This window comes from Podarcis gaigeae, assembly GCF_964106915.1.
Source record: "Podarcis gaigeae genome assembly, chromosome: 4".
NCBI classification, from domain to species: Eukaryota; Metazoa; Chordata; class Lepidosauria; order Squamata; family Lacertidae; genus Podarcis; species Podarcis gaigeae.
This window is the reverse complement of record NC_139677.1, coordinates 57,831,167-57,852,480: the sequence shown is the minus strand read 5'-3', so window position 1 is coordinate 57,852,480 and position 21,314 is coordinate 57,831,167.

Below are 21,314 nucleotides of genomic sequence, written 5' to 3'. Positions count from 1 at the left end.
CTCTCTGTCCTCTATTTAGGCAAGCAAGAAGTATTGGCCAAGTTCAAGGACACATTTAGGTCAGATAGTGAAAAGCAGGGTTGGTGAGAGGTCTGGCTTGGGAAGCGCATGGCCTTGGAAGAATCCCAAGAGAGGTCTAGAGGACCACATTTGGCCTCAGGTCTATAGTTCCCCATCCCTACCAAAGAGCATTTCTCAGAGCGCATACACACTTGTCATTTGGAAGAGCTGAAAGCTGCAGATTATCCAGATGTGAAAGGAGATGCCAGGTCCTTCCAGGGCAACAGCCTCTGGTACTACCTGGTCCTAGGTTGCTAGGGAGCACATGTGGCAGGAAGACTATGCTCTGTCATGGTCTCCATGGAACCTCTGAAGAGCAGTAGTTGAAAACAGTCATGCCACCAGCAGCAATCTCTAAGGCCTAGAGAGAGGATAGCTGCCATCATCCCACACATACCCTGCAAGAACCTTCATAAATCAGCACTACCTTTTGAAAAAATCTTATAATTGTGTTGTTATGTATCAGTTTTCACTTATTGTCACCAAGGTCTGTATTGGATTCCTGCTGTCAGGTAGAAATATAGGACATAAATATTGCAAATGAAAAAAGAACTGACATGTGATCAAGGATGGCAAAATGGAAAACCAACAGACCTAATGCATGATCACATGTCCAAGACATTCACCAACACAACCTCCACTAAACTGAATGTCAGCCAGCCGTCAATGGAAATTGAAGAGGAGAATTTTGTAGTGGATTATTATCCATGTAAATCAATTACCAAAACATCTTCAGTCTAAGTCGCACAAAACTAGACAGCCACAAACCTTTATGGATCTTATATCCTAAAGTATTTGGGAGTCAGGGGTAGAAACCAAGAAAAATAAGGTGTATATTTGCTTATTATAGCACTTACATTGGCCACAATCATGTACAGTTTTATGCATTAAAACTATGTGGATTTCAATGGCATTTAACTGTTCACAGTAGAAGGCAAGATTATGGCCATCTTGTTTTACATTAAACAATAAAAATTGTGTGTGTTGTAATAAATACAATTCTGAGGAAAACAAGAGGGCAATAACATAATTTTCGGTAATTTTTAATTTCATTTAAGTAAAATAATGTGGCTGTCCTCAGCTATTTCAGATGGACGTTGCATCACTTATTGTGCCATATGCGAGATAATCATTTTGAGATGCCCTGTGCCTTTTTATCATAAACCAATAGCTGTATTTGCCTGTCAAGTACATTTAGCAGGTACGTAGGTCTGGATTCTGTATGTTTGGTGCCTTTCCACGACATTTGCTACATTCAGCAGAATGTAAGATTTTAGATTTAAAATATGTTTCCAGGCTCATCCCACTGTGTAAATAAATCTATTAAACCAGCCTAGTAGAGAGCTAAGAGCTAGCAGACAGAAAATGTCCTTATACTAAACATTTTTTCTGTTAAAAAGAAAAAAAATCATTTTCTATATAAAATGTAAATGGTGAATAGCATTTGAACGTTGGTTTGTCCACCAGAGCATATAAACCATGTCATGTAACTTAAGGGGAGAGATATATACCAGTGCAGTGATTTTGTGAGTCCTAGCAGATTTGGATCTGTGTTTTGTTTTGTTTTAAAAAAGGATTTATAGATGTCATTTCAATACAATAGCACAGTCGTTATGCACATTCCCAGAGATCAGGGCAGGAGGAGGAAGCTAGCTTGCAGCAAGCAACAAATCAGTACTTCAATATATATTTCTGAATATTAGTGACTGTTACTCCTTTGTATGTATGCTTGGGCAGTCTCCCAAAAGAAAAAAATACCAAGGCCAAATCTTGATCCTGATGGCTGCTACCTGCTTTGAAAATTCATGGTACTCTTTATTTGTTTAAAAATATTTGTCATACTTTTGGAATTTATCTATCCACCCCTGTCCTTCTGCTTCATTCCTCTCTCAAGGCTCCTCAAGGAGAATAATCTAAAACACAAGGAAAAGGCATCAGCATTGTAGTGTAAGTACACATTATATGTTATGGGCATGAGAGAGATGAAATAGTGATTCTCTATCAAATAGCATAATGAACAGCAGAACCAATACATAAATTTAAGGGAAGCCTGTTACCTTATGGACCATAAAGGTGCGTGACTCCTTAAACTTTGGATTTATGACTGTTGATGTGTGATATTCAACCTTGTCAGAGGCAATCTAGTGATTCTCTCAGAGATTTCCGAGAGCTAGATAAGTGGCCTGTACAAAGGGACAAGGGAGCAGGAAATCAGAAGGGATGTCAAAGAATAGAAGATACCTTGACCCTTAAAGCCCTCAGATGTTTGGAGCCAGGTTATCTATGAGGTAGTAGCCTTCTCCAATAAAAGCCTGGCCAGGTTTTAAGATGCTGGGTTTAACTGATCATAAACTTATGAGGTTTGAGGGTGCCTTATAAGCCAATCATCTGCTTATTGCAGGAAATTTCTGACCTAAAACATCATCAATAGATAGTTGCACACCTTCTACTTGGAGATGTCCAGCAAGGGAGAGTTATCTGTGGGGCAGCCTTCACCAATACAGACCTGCCCAGGTTTTAAGGTGCCCAGGAGACAGTCTTCTTTATGTCCAACCAATGCCAACACATTTGGCATGAATGAATGAATTTATTAATACGGTCACAGACCAGCGTCAACACACACAGTATCATAGATCATAAAAACATATCAGAAATACAAGGGACAATATGAATATAACAAAGATTTAAATATAAAAAATTAAAATTAATTATTAGCATGCCCCCTGTAATTAACATTTAGGGGTTTGGTCATTATAGGATGCCACTTGCTTCCTGCGATTGATTGCAGACACACAGAATTTAGCTACATTTAATGTAGTCTTGGGATTCTTGTCCTCTAGTAGTAGTTTTAAACTATGGTATTCCAATTCTTTCCTGGACTTTTGCACAACAGGTGTAATAAAAGTCAAACGTATATCCTCATAAAGACGACAACGTAATAGTACATGTGAAGCAGTTTCAACTTCCAACGAGCCACAAGGGCAGACCCGTGCTGTATATGGTTTACCCTCAAATCTGCCCTGAAGTAAGGCAGAAGGGAGAACGTTAAATCTGGCGAGGGTAAAAGGCCGTCTGTATTTGGGTACCTGAAGACCTGACAGATAATTAGCTGGAGAGAAACCTCTCCCATGGTCCCTTATTGCTGGATGTTTCATCATTTCGCTCATATGGCATTGTAATTCTACGTCCCAGATACGCTGGCGAATTGTAGTCCTAGCTTTCTCGAAGCCTGTCGCTATCAGGGTCTGCTGTGGGATCCCCAAGCCATTTGGCATGTTCACAAGAAAGAGCCTTCTCAGCGACTGCACTTAGACTTTAGAACGTCCTTCTAAGACAACCACCAGGTGGTTGTCACCAATGGAAGCTAAAGAGGTGAAAAAGCTTAATATGGAGTCTAAATGGCCAAAATATTGTGAAATTTTAGAACAAGATGGCGAAAAAGTTAAATTACAGAGTTATGAGAAATTAAAGTCTAAAGTACGAGACTGGTTGCATTACCATCAGATAAATGAGGTATTTTTAACAGGATAGGAAAATAGGCTTCCAGAAGGAGAGGTCCAAACTAGAAACAGAATTGTTAGAACCCAATACTAAGAACTTGTCAAGAATGTATAATTTGCTGTTGAAATGGAATACACAGGATGAAACGGTGAAATCAGCTATGATTAAATGGGCACAAGACATCGGTCATGACATTATGTTTGCTGACTGGGAACAGTTATGGACCACCGGTGTTAAATTTACGGCATGTAATGCCTTAAAAGAAAACATAATGAAAATGATTTATAGGTGGTACATGACCCCAGCCAAGCTTGCAAAAATTTACCACTTGCCCAATAATAAATGCTGGAAGTGTAATGAGATTGAAGGTACTTTTTATCACCTTTGATGGACCTGCCCGAGGATTAAGGCCCTTTGGGAAATGATCTATAATGAAATTAAGGAAGTTCTAAAGCGGACTTTTTCTAAGAAACCTGAGGCTTTTCTCCTGGGTATGGTCAGCCAGTTGGTGTCAAAGAAGGATAGGACGTTTTTTATGTACGCTACTACAGCAGCAAGAATTCTTCTCGCAAAGTATTGGAAGACACAAGAACTACCTACTCTGGAAGAATGGCAGACGAAGGTGATTGAATACATGGGACTGGCAGAGATGACCGGCAGAATTCGTGACCAGGGGAAAGAGACAGTGGAAGAAGACTGGAAGAAATTCAAGATATATCTTAAAAATTATTGTAAAATTGAGGAGTGCTAGATGTCAGGGAATAAGAAATAGAGAATTGCAGCTGTAACTAATAAGTTAAAGAAAAAGGATTGTAATGAAAGTGAGTTAAATAATTAATTATTGGAGAGTTGCTAAAGAAATGTAAAAAATAAGGATGCAGTAAAAGGGAGGTACGGGGAAGTCGGAGAAATAAGGTGTATGAAAATAAGATAATGGAATTATACATGTTTATATGTTTGTATGTTTTTAGTTTGTCTATTGTTTGTTTTAATTATGTGTTTGGAAAACAAATAAAATTTTATTTAAAAAAAAATAGAACATCCTTCTAAGGACAGGTGAGAATTTTTCTCTTGCACCTTCTGCTAACAAGTCAAGGCAATGGGCTGAATCCAACAAAGTCATTGCACTTGTGGAACAGCTTACATTTGTGCAACAGAGCTCCTTTTTTCTTTTCTACCTCTGTACCCCATCATCCATAAATCTGCTCTGGAAACTATGGGGGCAGGACTCCAAGCCAATTTGGGAAGTCATGTGCAGGTTTATGGGGAATTAATCAATTGACTACATCCTTGGGATGCTCACTGGAAAACACCAGTAATAATAATACATTGGCCATCAATAGCATTGCTTGTTCATCAATTAACAATCCTTCTTAACTTGAAAGAGGCCACCAGGATGCAGCCATGACCCCAAATGCTCTCATCAGCACCTGTGACTCCTGGAAATGGGATCAAGCCTTAGCTAGCCATCAAACTGACTCCACCTTTTTTGAAAGAAAATGAAAATGCTTGGGTGTTTTTCTTGCAACGCAGGTTTGGCCTTTGAGGTCAGCACTGATATTGTTTGCAGCTCTCCAACCAAATTTAGTGAGGGCTCTCTCTTTCTTCTGTGCTTTAACAGATTAATCCAAGTAATTCCTATTACTGCTAATGGGAGCAATCCGTTTAAATAGCGTGCAAGTAGATGAGGGAAATGGATACCATTTGTAGGACAATCAGCAAATACTGTAAATTGCAAGAAGCCCTGAAGAAAATTCATGTTCTATAAGAGTCAGTGTTTGATTGAAAGTGGCACTTCCGAGGAGTGCATTTTTGCCATTTGAATTGTTTTCCCCTCCCTCCCTCTCTGCTTTGTGGTGTGCATGATTTGTCTGTCTTGAGTTTCTGCATAATTGTTGTTCGCAGGGGTACATCTGCCGCATCAGCACTTCAAGGTACCCTTTTCAATTAGTGCACTATTGCCATTAAATTAAGGCATCTATTAAGCCTCCAACACAAATTCAACAGAGGGAGAAACTGCAATGTAGGACAGTGGGAATCTTTTGCTTACATTAACATTATGGCCTTTAAAAGAGCCAATCTACATAAACACTGTTATCCACACAAATGAAATACGGATTAAAATTAGTTTCCCATTGGGCTCATTTTGTTTCATTTTAAATGCAGCCATTCCTGCCCCGGTAGACGTTTTTGGAATCATTCTGAAGCATACCCGATCTGCCAAGACTAGCATTGTAAATGAATGACTAAACCAAGGAAAAGCCAGTTGATACATTCTGCAGGATTTTAATTTCCACTTGATGAGTTTGTATTTATGCATGCAACAGGATTGGGTAGGAAAGCTTCTCCTGGACTGTGCCCATATCAGACTGTGTTTTTGCATGCATACCACGTCTCTACAGTGGGAGAGAGAAGTTCCTCAAATCCCTCCTGAAAGAAAGAGGATGTCAGAAAGAAGGGCTTGGTCTCACCTTCTTCCTGATGGGTGATTTTTCTGTGCACAGTTCCCCCCACCTAGCAAGCATGTGATTCCCACCTACTGCCTATAGCAGTCTATACTGTATAGTCTACAACAGTATTCTTTAACCTAGAGTCATGAGATGTTGTTGGAGTGCAACTCTCATCATCCCAGGGGAGTTTAGCCAAAGGCCAGGGATTCTGGGAATTGTAGTCCAACAACACACGGGGACCCATTTTTAAAAAGCACCTGGCTAGAAGAAGCTTTACCACTTAATTATGTTGAATACATAAAAGTAACACATCAAGTGAGGTTTTAAAATATGACAAACTGTCTTTGCAACCTTGAACAAAATAAGATAGCATACTTTAATACCTGGATGTCAAAAGATTTAAAAATGAATTACAGGTTTTGCTTTGCACCCCTTTTAATTTCTTAAAATCACACCATTTGGCACCACTTTCCCTCTCTTATTTTACAGCCTATAAAAAAATCACTTAAGGATAGGAGAAAAAATAAACTTGAAGGACTCTAAACATAATTAATCATTTTTCCATTTACCACTGCTTTTTTAAAACAAAAAACCCCAACCTTTATAACCTACAATAATGAATGCTATGGCATCTTATTTTAGAATTGTTGCTTTTATACCCTCATCTCCTATTTTTGTTCTCCTTAGTTGAATCCTAAACCTTTCAGCATCTCATTAAAAATTACTCTGTAAAATGGTATCCAGGTTTCATACATGAGGTAACTAGCTGGCACATTTAAGCAATTAACTCAGCTGAACTCCACTGAAGTCCAAAACCAGCTTCTAAAATAACAAGTGGCATATGAGACTCTGGGGGTAGCCTTCTCTCTTGCAGAACCACTCCTTTGCTTACTTTGAAAGTAAGGATAAAAGGCGAACGATGTCACATTTGGAAAGAGTTTTCCCTCACCCCAGCTTTTGCATTAGTAACTTCGCTTTCCACTTAGCGTTTTTCATTTAAATTGTTAATATTGATCTTTTTCATAATATAGTACAAAAGTCATTAGCAGTAGGCTCTTTTCATAATTGCAGTGTCTTCTGTGTTGCACTCAAGAAGATTAATATTGATGTGATTGTGTCAAGAATTTGCAGCCTAATAGAAGGCAGATACTGTGTGATATAGAAATCTCATTGTTCACTTATCTGGCTCAGCTGAACTGGGTCTGTTAAGAGTGACTGGATGGTTTTTCTTACCACAGTATGACATCTATTCTTCTTTGGTGATTGTCTTCCATGAATATGGTCTTAACATTGTGTCCGTGAGTAACTGTGAAAGCCAATTCTGGATCTGCACATCCTTCCACGGTGGGGACATAGTTTCTGGGTGGGAGTTGATCACAGTGAGGATTTGCCAAACCTGCCTTCCTTATGGCTCATTTCTCCCTCTCTTCCTGAGTTCGTGCTTCTTCAAAGTCCATGGCGCCTTTGGTAGAGGCTAGTCTCCAATTTGAGCACTCACAGGCAAGTGATTCCCAGTTATCTGTGTTTAGACTACACTTTTTAGATTTGCCTTGAGAGCATCTTTAAAACTCTTTTGTTGTCCATCAGCACTAAGCTTTCCATTCTTAAATGTGAAATAGAGTAGTTGCTTTGGAATATGATAATCAGGTATCTGAACAACATGACCAGTCCAACAAAGCTTCAACACTGGTGAACTTTGCTTCTTCCAGTACACTGACATTAGTTCGCCTGTCTTCCCAGGTGACACAGTTGATGGAATCTTTCAAGGAGTTGGAGATGGTGTTTATAAGTGATCCACGTTTCACAAGGATACAGTAAGGTTGGTAGTGCAATAGCTTTGTAAACAAGAATTTTGGTTTCCCTGGGAATGCCGCCGTCTTCAAACACTCTATGCTTCAGTCTGGAGAACGCTGCACTCAGAGATCTCAGGCAATGTTGGATGTCAGCATCAATGTCGGCCCTTGTGAAAAGATGACTGCCTAGGTAGGAAAAATGATTGACATTTTCTTACCTAGTATGGCATACCATTGTTTCATTAAAAATGAAAATTTGAGCTGTTACTGAGATCGCACAGAACCTTGATTATCTGAGAGGAAAGGTGGTCCTCTTCTCCCCAGTCTGCTGCTGTTGCTGCTGCGAGAGTAGGAGACACAGATTAAATCAATGCAATAAATCACTGGTTAGGGATAATAACTACATCAGAGCCAGGTAGCCCATCTCTCATTCATGCTTTTTGGAGAGACTTCCCAGGACCTGCTATTGTGTTACCTTTCCAAAACCATTAGTCTATCTATTTCTGTAATAAACTGTATACTTCATTACTCTAAACTCTGGCTTATTGTCTTGTTGCTGATTATTCCTGTTAAAAATTTAATGGCCACCAACCTAGAAAGCTTTAAAAACAAATTGGACAACCTTGTGGATAAGACATTATGAAGGCTATACATTACTGTCCTGCCTCCAGTATGCCTCTGGTGCTGGGAATCATAAGGGGGAGGGTGCTTCTTCTCATGGGCATCGGTTGGCCAGTGTGAGACTAGATGGGCTTTTGGTCTGATCCATCAGGATTCTTCTTGGGTGGGTGGGTATTCTATGGTGCACCATTTCACTTGGTTAAAGATCCAAACACATGTCATTTGTGTGCACACGTGTGTTGCTATGCATGTGTGGCTGAGAACCCACAAAAACAACCTACTTCTATTACCAAAATTAGAGCTACACTAAGCAAGCCTGAAATTAAGAACGGACCTCTGGAACGAATTAAGTTCTTAACCAGAGGTACCACTGTAGTGGTTAAGAGCAGTGGACTCGTAATCTGGTGAACCAGGTTCGCATCTGCGCTCCTCCACATGCAGCTGCTGGGTGACCTTGGGCCAGTCACACTTCTCTGAAGTCTCTCAGCCCCACTCAGCTCACAGAGTGTTTGTTGTGGGGGAGGAAGGAAAAGGAGAATGTTAGCTGCTTTGAGACTCCTTAAGGGGAGTGAAAGGCGAGATATCAAGTCCAAACTACTCTTCTTCTTCTTTTTCTTCTTCTTCTTCCAACAATACCCGCAAAAAGTTTTCTTATCAAAAAGGCCTGGCTGTGCTGCACCACACAAAACATCCAAATCCCCAAGCCCTTGGGCATGATACATTGGAGGAATGAGCCTGTTGCCATCTCTTCTGCTGCTGAGCAGCAGTAGAACAGTCTGTGAATACTGTCGGTAGAGGTAGCATGCAAAACTGGTCAGCTCTTCCTTGCATATAGAAGTATCAGCCAGGAACTCTTATCATACGTTCAAAAGCTGCAATCTGGTCATTTTTCAAAGGAAGATTTTCATTACATCACATTAGTATTCTTTTTATCAAATGCCTGTTTGGAAAACTGCAGAAAACCATCAAACATTCAGCAAAATACATGGCCTCAAGCATCTCCTTTAATAAGAGCTAAACATTGGCTGGGATGTTAGGATTATTTGCCAATTACCTTTTCCAGAACTGGCATGCCATTATTAATTTCTGCAGAGAGAAAAAGACCATGGTGTGGGGTGGGGGGGAGTCCTTCTGGTTCCACTAAATTGGAAATCCTGCCAGCATAACATTTAATATACCCCACTTCCTCGTGCCCAGGGTTAACTGCAGGCAAACACATCATTTAAGTGTGTTGTAATCTCTCCTTATCTGGGTGTATTTGTACGTTACTTCAGCCATAGGCCACAGCAACAAAAAGGACAAAATATATCTGCCTGCATGCACATTGTACAAGGACTGCTTTTAAAAAATAGTACAAAGCAGCACAGAAATGATCAGTAAAAATCTGCATACACTGAAATAATATTTTGAAATGAGCTGTACAAACTCAATTGAAGGTGCACTTTACCTAGGTGGATGTGTACATGAAAGACTTGACACGTGTGACACATAAGCCCCCTTCAGGCATTATGCACGTAGACTGAACAAAAACTGAAGCACAGTGTAGACACCAAATCAGGTTAGGTCAGGAGCGGTGAACTGAGTCTGTCCTGTGGGCCTGATCCTCCTCTTCCTTCTCCCTATGGGCCAAGTTTGATAGGTGAGCCCATCTGACAATCACCGGACATCACAGTGACATCAGGCACCCCATTGTGTTTGCCTGTGCAGTTTGAAATCAAACTGTGAGTAAGGGCATAGCATTTTGCAAGCCCTCAATGATCATCTGATTAAGCTCAACCATTAGAGAGGGTAAAGAAAGAGTTGTGAGTGGAGTGGGGCCTTTCCCCCATGCTTTTGGCCTCCTGGGAAACTTAACAAACCTGTTGCACCTGCAACTGGGTGAGGGGAGTGCAGCTGAATTAGACACAGCTGTGGGCAGCCTGAGGCAGTACCATCAACCTTGGGCCTGCCCATGAAAAACAAGCTTAGACAAGATGGGTTAGCAGCCATTTTCATCCCCATCAGCTTGCAGAGCTGGGCAGATAGGTTTAAACTCCATTCTATTTTTACCATCACCAAAACTGATGGGGTCTTGGTTGGGGGTCTATTTGCTCAGGTAAGCATGACAATTAGGTACCCCTGCTCTACTGTGAAAACAGCAAAATCTTAGACATTTCCCCCCTTCCTGATCACCATCAATGTAGAAGCAGTAGTAATTGGTGCCTAAAATAACTGATATGCACTGTGGTGCGTGTAACAACTGTAGGCAGTTCAATGACCTGCTGGTTCATTAAATAGCACACATGTGTGAAACAAGATCCTTCACTTAAAGAAACAAAGCAGTTATTCATGAAAGGTGAAGAGGACAAATTCCGAGCTTGCAATATGAGTTCTGTTTTCTATATTCCATCTTCCCACTGATGTTTCAAATAAATCATTGCACGCAATCTGTAAGTGAATGCATATGGTGAATGTATGTAATTACAGTAGGTGTAACACAGACCTCAGTGAGATCCCAAATCTATATCCTCTGCTCGGATAAATGTCTTACTAAACAATGGAAAAGCCTTTGAACAATCTAAAATCCTTTGATAGGTTGATGTTGTTTGAACAGCTAAGTGGATTAGGATTCCACTGAGAAGGCATGTATTTTGGCATCCCCTACTGTATTGGGGATAAAACTCTAGGGAGCAAGGACTGTCAGAAAAGTTTCCAGCAAATTTTCAGGCTGTGTACACATTACCAGCTTGAAACACAACTAGTTCGGTCTGTTTCTCAATTCAGATCAAACTGGTTTAGGGGAAAACACATCAAAAACACAGTAGAAGAGAAGAAGAGTTTGGATTTGATATCCCGCTTTATCACTACCCGAAGGAGTCTCAAAGCGGCTAATAATCTCCTTTCCCTTCCTCCCCCACAACAAACACTCTGTAAGGTGAGTGGGGCTAAGAGACTTCAGAGAAGTGTGACTAGCCCAAGGTCACCCAGCAGCTGCATGTGGAGGAGCGGAGACGTGATCCTGGTTCACCAGATTACGAGTCTACTGCTCTTAACCACTACACCACACTGGCTCTCTAATATTTAATAGTAATAATATTTAATATATTATTTAATAATATTTAATAAACAACACAATAGATGTGGATTGTGACTAACATCATGTGCACACCGCTTCCCAAACTAGCAGTGGGAGCAGTGTGGATGAAATTACTCCTGATATTTTTCACACTGCAGAAGGACATAAAACTGCACACTGATCTAGGGGCGCCAACATGCAAATGTGTCTACATGTTAACTAGAGATGCCTGATGCCACCTTTAATAAATGATGTAGGCCAACTATTTTGCTACGTGGCCATTTGCAAGCCAGTGGAAACACTTCCACAGGGCACCTGCTGCACATGACAGTTATAATTCAGAAGAACCACCCAACATGGGAATAAACCTGATTTAACCTAAACCATCCAATCCAATACCAGTCTCTAATAAAAACATGGCATATGACAAGCAATCAGAGCAGTCTTTATGGACAGTGGCTCTATAAATTACAGCTCCAACGTGGAGGCTTCCTTGTGGTGACCATACTATGAGAAATAGCCAGGTTTAGACCATTGTTTCAAGGTGACTTCATGGATCCCACTGCAAATTCCTGATACAGTTGTGTATAACTTCAGCAATTTTTGGTCTTCATGGAAGCGTATCATATTAGTTTCCATTTCATATTCCCAGTTTTAAGCAATATAACTAAATAAATAAATACTGGGCCATTAAAAAAGTGAAATAAGGCCATCTTAGCATACCCTTAACTATTAAACTGCTGGATCAACAAATTCTCAACGACAGCCCTCTACTGTTATATCCTCTGTTGGATTGCCTTATACATCCATTCCTATAAACGGAATAATGGGTTTAATGGGCCGTTGGTTTCCCACTGCAAAAATTATGCACTCTCTTCAAGCACCATTTCCCCAGAGATGATGAAAAGATACCTGCTTTTGCCACTGTGGCTCCCTTCTCAATCGTATCAAAGCATGAAATTACCATGGACCTAGAAGTTCTAGAGGAAGGGCAAGTATGCCATGCTTGTTATACACGCATTGACTGACCTATTATTCTGTTAACAGCCCATACGCTTTCATGAAAACATTATGTCAAAATAATAGGTGATGTGCCTGGACTTTGGAGGGGAGGGCTAATACTGTTGTAATTGTTGTCTTCTTGAACAAACGCTGGCTATGTGCTACACATTGTGCATACAAAACGGAATACAAAAAGTGGCCATACCTCTGCATAGTGGGCTTACAGTCAGACTCATCCTAAATGTTGCTTTGCTACTTAAGTATCAATGTGTGCTCTCCTGAGCCAACAGCTACAACTGCGCAAGATTCCCAGTATTCTGGGTAATTACACAAGTGCTGGGCCACCAGGAATTTGTAAACCCATGTTCACACAAGCGATAACTTCTCCTTAATAAGCCCATAAAGCATTGTAATCCTATTTTGTTCTCGGAGGAGTTTAGATGAGGCGGGATTTGCAGGTACTAATCACAATATGAGCTCTTCTCTCCCCCGCCCCCGATGTGTGTGTGAGAGAGAGAGAGAAAGAGAAAGAAAGAGAGACAGAGTCAGAGAGAGAGAGAGAGAGAGAGAGAGAGAGAGACAGACAGACAGACAGACAGAGAGAGAAGAGCTCATATTGTGATTAACACCTGTAAATCCTGTCTCAGCTAAACTCCTCCAAGAACTCTCTCTCTCTAGATATATCTATCCCCACCCTGGTTAAGCTGCTTCATCTATTTATTTTAGAATGCTGTTATTGCATTTACTGGTATGGACAAGCTAAACTTTAAAAACTGACTGCTGTTGAATTGATTTAGTTTAAAAACAACAAGAAGAACAGGCTAGCAGTGCAGGAAAAGGAGGGAGCAGAAAATTCTCATAAGAGTTTGTCAACTGGCATGGGATGCTACTGCCATCTGGTGGGCTTTTCCAATTATATTGCTATATGACAACTCCCCCCCCCCCCCCTTGAAAACAAACAGATCACATTTAAGGCTCTCTTTTCTCTCTGAGCAAGCACCCAGCAACCAATCAAGTCATGGACACACGCAGCTCGACAGAACTGACAAGTCATCTTTAGTAACAGATATCCCATCACATTTTGAAACAGCAATTACTTACGCAATAAGCATCCTTTTAGCATACAAGAGGAGCTTCTTTTCCCCTTCTGCACCCTCTCCAGATACACTCATTCTGTCTGAAAGTGAGTTCTTTTACATGCCTTTGATTCTGACATGCAATTAAGTTAGACAGCTACAACAGCCTTGGTTTACCAAAGGTACATGTTTTCATACAATATACATACATCCCTGCTAAAATGAGGACATGAGTATACAGTAACAGAATTGGGCTGCAATCCCAAGCTCACTTGCAAAAGAGTAAATTCCACTGGACTCATGGTGTTTTACATGTACATGCATCAATCTGGGCATGTGAGTGTGGAATAAATAGTTCATGTCCTATCTATACTTCTATTCTTTTTTTTTCAGAATGCCACCAGCCAAAGGAGCTTGCATTCAGGCATAAAACAAAAACCACACAGCCAGCAGGGATTTTCCCTATGATTTTCACTGCCATATTTCCCATATATGATGATTCAAGCTGAACTGTGTCTTAATGCACAGGCAATCTGGTCTTTTTCTCAAATGTGGGCCTCAAATCCTTTTAAAGACCTACAGAAGGGATGGAGGACCTGAGGACTACAATTACAGCTCTCAGTATCCCTGACCTTCTAACTTCTAAAAGGGTGCCAATAGAGTGAAACAGTGGACACCCAAGCAGAAATACTCAAAACAAAAGCACTCATGCAGAAATAACCTGGGACTGCAATCCTATGCATATCTAAGAATAAGCTCACGTGCTTTTGAATTATGGTGCTGGAGGAGATTCTTGAGAGTCCCATGGACTGCAAGAAGATCAAACCTATCCATTCTTAAGGAAATCAGCCCTGAGTGCTCACTGGAAGGACAGATTGTGAAACTGAGACTCCAATGCTTTGGCCACCTCATGAGAAGAGAAGACTCCCTGGAAAAGACCCTGATGTTGGGAAAGATGGAGGGCACAAGGAGAAGGAGACGACAGAGGACAAGATGGTTGGATAGTGTTCTTGAAGCTACCAGCATGAGTTTGACCAAACTGCGGGAGGCAGTGGAAGACAGGAGTGCCTGGCGTGCTCTGGTCCATGGGGTCACAAAGAGTCAGACACGACTAAACGACTAAACAACAGCAACAAGGATTTAGTTTGCAACCACACGAGAGCCATTTAGAGCTGATAAGGCATGCTTTGCTGCAGTTAGTTGTTGTAAAGGATTAAAATTAAAGTTTCACATCTACTTATTAGTTATATTATCTAACAACGCCCATTTCTATGACCAAGATTTTGCTATAAGGTTTAGTCATGTTCATCCAGTTCAACAAATTTCCCTTCCAATGTTAATTAAAAGCTTCCTGTTTACAGATTCTAGCCATTTTATTCCTTCCTTTTCAGTGCAGTAGTAGGCTTAGTGATTAATTGCCCCTTAATTGTTTAACTCCTGGTTTCCATGCTTTCTTTCTTGCCTTTTATATCCTTTTACAGTGAGCTAGTATGTTTCACTATTAAAAATGAAAAGGAGAAAAAGAAATTAAGGAAACTAGCAACTAAACATACACATTGTGGGGAGCAGGAGTTGCCCATAAGGGAGAAATCATCACTAAACCTCCAGGTGAGCTGGAAAAGAAACAATAAAATTTCCAGAACCTATAACAGGATACCTTTTATTTTAGGCACAGTTATCCCTGAAAAGCATCAATATTGTTCTACCAGTTCACTGAGGATTTGTTGATCTGGATTTGTCATGAAAAATGAGTGAAGAAATTACGACAAGGAGTAGTGTGGAAGCAATCCTACTACGATCAAACATTCATCGGGTTGTGCTGCACTGGAATTTCCAAGCAAACTTGAGTGTTTAAAATGTAAATTAGAATCAGTGGACTAACGTTGGATCTGATTGTTAATACATTACATGTTGGGAGAATGATTATCGCTACAGTCACAAAGGAAGGAAAGGCAGCTTTTCCGTTTGACTTGGGATCAGGTCCAAATTGTGATGAAAAAATAACCGAGAGGAGGGAGGGAAGAAGAACACCAAATATTCATGAGGCGAGCTTTGAAAGATTATGAAATTGACTTTTATTATAATACCAGAGCATTCATTCTAGTAGTTGAGATTAAGGTTACAGTGCACAGAAACTCCTGTTTGACTTGGGAGGGAGAAAGAAGAAAGAGGTATCTTTTTCTCTCATTCACCTCCACTCGACTGCCAAAATCTTGGCAAGATCTGCAGACTTAGTCCCTTTCCTGCAATCCTTACAACTGCTTATTACAGTCTTTGTATGAGTTAGAGTGGATTCACTCTCGGGGCTAAGCTGGAATCCTACCATCTGTAGAACCCTAGTATTAACTATAGGCTTGGCAAATATGTTCACAATGCGCATGGTTTTCATCAATGGGATGGCAACTCCAGCGCTAAATTACTGTTTGCACAGGAGTCTCTTTGCTCTGAGTTAGCAACAGAGCCCTCCTGAATAGCATGTCTGTTATTTACAGGCAAATACCCAGCTGTGTTCATATCCTATTGGCAAAAGTAAGTGAGTATATAAGCAAGTCCCAAGATTCAAAGGCAAGACCCATACCACATGGGAAATGATGGGAAACAATCCCTTAGAAAGAACCCCAAGCTGAGGATACTTCTCCAAGGGTGGTAATGCATAATTCTATTAATAGGAACATAGATAGTTGGGTGCATGGCTGGCATACAGACTGCAGGGAGAATTGCCTGCCCAGGTGGTTGCAGATGTCTCTAGATAGCCTAGTAGACAGTCAGTGTCTACTAGTTGTGGGAGGTCCTGGAAGCAAAATATAGTTTGTTGAGTAGTTGAGCATTTTAGATCTTGGCATTCCTTGTTTCCTCTCCTGCTGGGTTTTAGAGATGCTTTATAACTATCTTATGCTGCTCTCCATAACTCTTATGTTGATTTTTGTGTCAGTACAGCATTGTGTTGATTTTTCTTTTAGATATTTGACTGTATTTCAATTGCATTTTATGTTTAATTGATTTCTACAGTTTTGTGAACCACTCAGAGGACTTGGTTAATTGCGTAGCATAAAAGTGCCACAAAGAAATAAATTGTATCCTCTGTGCTGGTTGTACGCTGCATTAGTTTTATGGTTTTATATTTTATTAAACTGCTTTATTCTGTTGTTGGTTTTAGCAAGCCACCCTGATGACTTATCTTTGCGGGCAGCAGGGAAAAGGTGTTCTAAATGAATAAATAAACTTGCCTGTGAAAGGTTCCGGGTTCAGTCCCTGGCATCTCCAGCTAGTGATGAGAAAGATTTGTGAGAAAAATCTAGAGAGATGAAGACCCATGTAGGCAATACTGAACTAGATGAATCAATGGTTTGGCAGCTTGCTAGGTTCTTAGATATAACAGCCCCATATGAGAACGTAAGAAGAGTCTTCTGGATCAAGTCTGTGGGAAACCAGCAAGCAGGATTCAAACACAAGAGCCCTCTCCCCTCCTGCTATTCAAAAGCATCACTGCCTCCAACTGTGGAGGCAGAGTATAGCCATCATGACTAGTAGCCATCGATAGACCTCTCCTTTGTCTAATCCACTTTAAAGCTATGGAATCGCAGCTACACATATACAAATAAGCCTCACAGACATCTTAGAAATGTTAAGCTATGTTGGTACTAGGAATTCAAAATCATTACTGCTGAGAAATCCGGAACCTGTTCATACATTAGAAATGTGAGGGAAGATAGAAAACCTATTGGATTGGTCAAAGATTTAAGTCATACAGTGGGCAGTGGGTCTACTCTGACTAGTATTGAATATCACCTGTTGTCTTTTTCCCCCCATACGCTTTGGAAAATTTAAATGGTGAGGTACCGTTTTGGTATTCATAGGCAATACAAATTTGTCTTAAGTGTGTAAAAAGAGGAACTTAGATCTATGCCCTAAATAAAAGGGAATTTTGTCCATGAATAATCTCTGAAGTGTCTTCTTTTTCTTTCTTTAGATTAATCATGCACTCTTTTTTATTTTTTGAGACAACTGAGGTTAAATAATGCGCTACTCTTCTGCAGATGTCATGGAAACATGAGTTGTGCCTCTGTTAAACGTCATAGGATCTCTGCTGGACTCCATACAATTTAAAACCATTTTGAAGGCTTTTGATGATACTCTCTTAAGAAGAAAAATGGCTAACAGATTTTACAGTGGCGTAAGCTTTCATGGAATAGAGCCTCTTGTTCCAGATCCACAGTAGGCTTCGTTTATACCATGCTATAAGGCATCTGCTCATTTTTAAGGAGCCAAAAGTCTCTTTCAAGGCTTTGTGGCTAAAGATTAATGCAAGCACTTCTCTAGAATGTGGCCTTTTTGTGGGGGGGAGGAATAAGCTTTCAAGCCACAGAAACTAACTTTTTCTATAAATTAGCGACTACAGAGAAAACTTTTATCAAGGCATCAGTTGCAGGCAGTTTCACAAGTAAGGCAGCACTCTCATTTTCACTGTTTTTTTCTTTTCTTTTTTGCACAATTTACTATCTGCATGACTTACTGTGATATAATTTTGATTACACAAGAATAGATTTTTCATTTTTATTGCAAGCAACTGAAGAATGTGGATTTAATTTTAAAATAAAATTTAGGGTACATAAAGTTTTTAATCTGACCAAATATATCCAAATATACAATACAGGAGGCGGGGTTGGTATTTAGTTCAAAACCTACTAGCTTTCTACCCTCCCTTTACTCTTTTTAGAAGCATATAATTATATGTTTTTTATTTAAAAAGGAGGGATCCAAATTTAAATAGAACATCTGCAAAATTACAATTATAAAGTATCTGTGAAATGAATCAGTCATGAACCATCTTTCAAAAGGAATTAACTAAAGCCAATTTTAAAAATGGAGAGAGGGAGAAAGAGACAAGAATCTGTATCATAAATTTATGACAGGAGATTAAATGATTTAAACATTCTCACTAAACATGAATTCAAAACAACATAAAACCGCAAAATATTTTGATGAAGCCCGAATATATCCTTGCTTTATTCAATAAATAGCTGCCAATTTGTTGCAAATTTATTTTATCTTTGTCTTTTCTCTTTAAATCTGGCCTAATGAGTTAACTTGGTCATTGAGACAAACTCTCACATTTTCTCATTGCTGATCTCCATTTTTTTTTTTCCAAACAAGTTTCTTGCTACCAACACCAGATGCATGACTTACCAGAGATATGTCAATTCCTAATACTTCTGTCAAACTCAACCACATATTTAGGGGAATGCACACACAGTCAAACTGAGCACTGGCTTATGGAAGGTGCAATCCTGTTGGCTGCAGGGGTCTGCTTCAGCAGCATATTATGTAGCATACAAAGCTACATAAATGAGAGCACAGCATATGAGTGTGCTGCTCCAACACACACACTCAACCTGGGAGTATGCACATCCTTGGTCATATCTGTAATTGCTCTCTGCGTTGTGGTCAAGACAATGGTGAGATTAATTGATATATAAAGTGCTACTAAGGTGTTTTGTTCAACTGGAATTCTGTGTGGGCCGCAAGACTGTGTGTGTGCAGGGCCGTCTTAAGCATATGAAGCGCTAGGGTGCAAAGATCCGCCCGGTGCCCCCCCCCTGTACCCCAGTCCCAGGCGTGCAGGAGGGCCAAGCCAGCCAGCCGCCTCAGCATCTCGCTGTCTCGGTCGCCCCCAAACTCATGGCGCAGAGCAGCCCGCAGCAGAAGAGCCCACCATGGTGCTCTGACCAACAGGCAGGCTCTTCCTCGGACTCTTGGGCCCCGGACTCTCAGCCCGGCGCCCCTGAGAGGCTGGCGCCCGGGTGCCCCGCACCCCTAGCACCTATGGGTAAGATGGCCCTGTGTGTTTCAATAGTTTGGCTTTGCTCTGAGTGTCTTTAATTTTGTATCAGTTCCATCGCGGTAAACCAGAGAAAGCAAATACCAATTCTGGCAAGATGATGGGAAGTAATGGCATTGATAAGACATTGCAAGCCACAGATCAGAGTAAAAGTGTCAGATCTTAATTAATCCCCTAGAATCAATGCCATTCTTGGTATAGGTAACATCTCTAATTTGGTCATTAATTATTTCTTGTGAATAATGGATTCCCTCCAGCAAATATGTTCTGCCCTAGTTAAAGTAAGCATCCATGTTTGCAGATCCTGAAAATTTTAACCTAGTTCAGGGGTCTGCAACCTTTAAGACAAAAAGAGCCACTTGGACCCGTTTCCAAAAAAACAACAACAACTGGGAGCCGCAAAAACATTGCAACATTTAAAACAAATATAACACTGTATATATTGTTTCTTGCCTTAATGCTGTATATACAGGATCGTGCAGTCAGCTGTCAATCTCAAGAAAAAAGGACAAATAGCTAATTAAAATATTTAATTTACAACCAGTAAATTAAATACCACTTCAAAACAGTGACCAGTGTATATGGCCCCTTTCAATGCAGCCTGCTTACAAAGGCGGGAAAGACCAGCAATAAGCTGTTGCATAACGTTCCCCAAGGAAAGTGTTAGCTATTCACCAAACTTCCCCCTGCTTAGTTTAAAAAGGGGCTTCAGGCAACTAACTCCCACGTGGAATTTCCTATAGTAAGATGGCGGCCGCCTCAGAAGACCACATGGGCAGATAAGATGGCTGCTGGGACGATCCGGTTACCCAGCAACAGCACAGCTGTTTCCGACGCTTTTGAAAGCAGCCGGCAAAGCAAGCGTTGGAGCGCCGAAGCCACCTAACCCCCACAACTAGAATGCTGCGCATGTGACCAAATGGCGAGGACTTACTTTGCTAGAGACAAGCCCCGACACTACCACAAGCCTCCCTCTCTTCGCACCGCCCAGCCTCCCAAGGAAAAAAACCCACCTCAAACAGTCACAAAGCACAAATTCCACGCGACCGCAACTTGCTATGCCCAATAATCAATGCCCCAAAATGCCATAGAAAATTAATCAGGGCCCCAGTGTACCATAAATCATAATCAGTGGCTGATGTAAATAATAATTAATAATGAGGCATTCGTCATTATAAAAATACCTTTTTATTATTCATTTGTTTGACCCCTCAGAATTACTCCTCCTCATAGAAATAAAATTAACAAGTTACCTTTTTTTGAGTGTGTGTTCTTCACTCCCCTTCAAAACAGTGACCAGTGTATACGGCCCCTTTCAATGCAGCCTGCTTTCCCCAAGGAAAGAACAATTCACCAAACTTCCCCCTGCTTAAGTTTAAAAAGGGGCTTCAGGCAACTAACTCCTCCGCCTCCTCCCCTCGCCTCCTCCCCTCGCCTCGCCTCCTCCCCTCGCCTCCACTCCTCGCCTCCTCCCCTCGCCTCCTCCCCTCGCCTCCTCCCCTCGCCTCCGCCCCTCGCCTCCGCCCCTCGCCTCCGCCCCTCGCCTCCTCCCCTCGCCTCCGCCCCTCGCCTCCTCCCCTCGCCTCCTCCCCTCCACTCCTCCCCTCCACTCCTCGCCTCCTCCCCTCGCCTCCGCCCCTCGCCTCCTCCCCTCGCCTCCTCCCCACGCCTCCTCCCCTCGCCTCCTCCCCTCGCCTCCGCCGCTCGCTTCCTCCCCTCGCCTCCTCCCCTCGCCTCCTCCCCTCGCCTCCGCTCCTCGCCTCCTCCCCTCGCCTCCTCCCCTCGCCTCCGCTCCTCGCCTCCTCCCCTCGCCTCCTCCCCTCGCCTCCGCCGCTCGCTTCCTCCCCTCGCCTCCTCCCCTCGCCTCCTCCCCTCGCCTCCGCTCCTCGCCTCCTCCCATCGCCTCCTCCCCTCGCC